Genomic DNA, 2,866 nt, shown 5'->3' on the forward strand with positions numbered 1-2,866 from the left:
TTTTTTTTTTAATTTCCCTGTTTTGTACTTAAGTACCGAGTGGAAATTTACTTTACAATTGGCGAAATATGCATAGTTAGAACATTCTTCTTAAAGATTAAAAGTTCAATAATTATTGAGGATATTGGCAATAATTCCATTCACCGGAAGGCTTGATTTTTTTTCAGATTTTAGTTATGAGCACACAAATCATTACAACCAGATTATACTATGAAATCTTTACTTCTATTATTATTTTATTTTATTCATAAAGATTTTGTTAACTCATCACCTATATTTCATTATCACTGGTTCTTCTCTCGTATAAAGAAATCCAATCCTGATTTTGTAGAAATCATACAATATCTAAGGTGGAATAGTTTATGCACCTAGTAAGGCAGACAATTTGGGTTGTTTTTCTCTTGGTCGGGCTAAACCTGGACTTCCTCCTTTAATTAACAGACCAAGAATAGTTAGTTAATGGAACTTTGACAGGTCCACGAGAGACCTAAGCCAATGGAGAAAACACATCCATATAGAGAAAGGTTGTAAATGGTGACTGACCTTCTCTCAGGATAGGAAAGTTAGAGTTCGCTTTAGTGCTGGCTGCTTCTCTTCTTGATGTAGCCCTGGATCCTGAGAATACTCAGCTCTGCTGAATTTCTCTACTTCCCTGAGCAAAAATCACTTGGATCCTGTGTTCCTCCATTTCCTCTTCTAATAAAATAGAATAATAGCATTTTCTTCCACAAATATGAAGGGTGATATAAATGATACTGTTTTATTTTTTTAATCTCCAGACAAGATAAATGGCTTGAGGGTGAGGAAACACCTATTTCTTTCTTTCTTTCTTTTTTAAGAAAAATAAAAAAGAATTAATTTCATTTGAAGAAAGCCAGATGTCCTCAAGATAGGTCCTGTCTGCCAAAAGAGTTCTTTAGAAATTCTCTGATGAGTCAAAATTCCAAGGTTCTTTCCCATGTTGGCTGTGTGGTTCTTTGAGTTAGGTCACAGCGATAAGGCGTTTCTCCCTAAAATGTTTCTATAATACTCTCAATTGTCAGTTGATTCCTTGAATCTAAAATCTTTTCCCAAGAAGTCACTTTATTTCCCACAGATTCCTGAGCAGAGCCATTAACTAAGCAATGGGGGAAGGGAACTATATTTGTATGATCGCTGATTGATTCAAATACTAATTGGTAATATCTGTGTGCAGTAGTTTCCTTCAATACATGTTCTATTATACTTAACCAGTCTCCTGTCTAGGATATCAGATATTATGCATCTGGACAATATTTGTTATACTTTGTTTAATTGTCTTTTATAGATTATCAATAGAGCATTTTAAAGAGATGAATGAGAAATATGTGCAGAGTGCTGCTCCATAACTGAATGGGTGTGTATTATGTTCTCTTTGGTCAAATTTCCCAGAGACCCTGCTCTGAAGTAGTCATTTAAATGATAGTGATCTTTGGATGATGCTGTTAGGATTAGATAATAAGAGTATGACTCATAAACATGTCATTTAAACATGGGAACAAGTAACTAGAGCCACTCTTTTTAGCCAAAAACCTCTCATTTTTATGGGTTTTCCACCCCCACACGAATGGCATACACCTCTAGTCTTTAAACTGGCAGGTTTTCTTAGAAAAATGACCCATTCTATGATGAAGAATACCTAAATCCCACAAGTAAAAGAAGCACCCTGTTATTACTCTTCCTGTTCGGCGCATGAAAAGCAGAAGTATGTGAGAACCAGACCCAACCTGTAATTTGGTAGCCAAACAACAGATCTGTGCTGTCACAGGAAAAATAAAAATATAGTTCTACTTTGGTATTCTTGGCCGGTCTGCCCTGGAGGAGTGAAACTTTTGCTCGGTTTTTCTCTCTTCTAGAACAATGTTCTTGTCTGCCACTAGATTCCCAATAAAGACGCTTGTGCACATAGGGAGTTTGATGTTTGCTTCCATTCTAAGGACTGAGATTGAGGAGTATATGGTTTGTGTTTTCTCTGTTATACGGAAGGCTTTCTTCTCCTAATGCGCGCGCTTTCTCCTAAGTACATTTTAGGGTCAAACTATTTTAGGCTCTATGTATATTTTTTCTCTATATTCCAGGGATAAAAGATAAACTTAGGCTCTATGTATATTTTTTCTCTATATTCCAGTGATAAAAGATAAACTGAGGCACATTAAGATTTTTTTTTTTTCCAGAAGTTTCTTTGAGCATATATCAATTCAAATTTGATGGTGCCAAACAGAGGGTGGTCGGGGAGCTCCACATTGGGGGCTGGGAGAGAGATTTTTACAGACAAGGTAGAAAGCAAGGTGAAGGAATTATTTGACTGGCTGTAGCTTAAACAGGTGCCTTATTTGGGAAAACCTTTCTGGCTATTTGTGATTGGTTGTTCTTAACTGTCATTTTTGTGGATTCAAGTGTATGGTTCTGGCTTGGATTTTGGTTTCTTTTCTTTGGCAGCCAAGGCATTACTATAACGGCCTCCCTGTTTAATTACTTTAACACAAGAGACATAGTTCTCTCACTACTGAAGTGATCGGGGTTCGTCGCATCCACAACTGACTACAACTTGCTTAGTGACAGAAAGGGAAGATCTTCCCAATGCAGTCCACAATATAATAAAAAGGAGATTGAGGTCAGTCCTTGTTTTATCAATACCGCTGGCACATGTCGACCCTTTTGGTAAGATAATCTATTTAGAGCTATAATTTTCACAATGGGAAACTACATGTGTCTGAGTGTGTCTATGTGTCTATGTATATATTCTCACACATATACACACATACATACTTACACATGCATATATATATACGCACAGAAATATGCACATATATGTGTGTGTATAAATTAACAGAGAATATCCAAATTT

This window comes from Canis lupus, chromosome 19, assembly GCF_003254725.2.
Source record: "Canis lupus dingo isolate Sandy chromosome 19, ASM325472v2, whole genome shotgun sequence".
NCBI classification, from domain to species: Eukaryota; Metazoa; Chordata; class Mammalia; order Carnivora; family Canidae; genus Canis; species Canis lupus.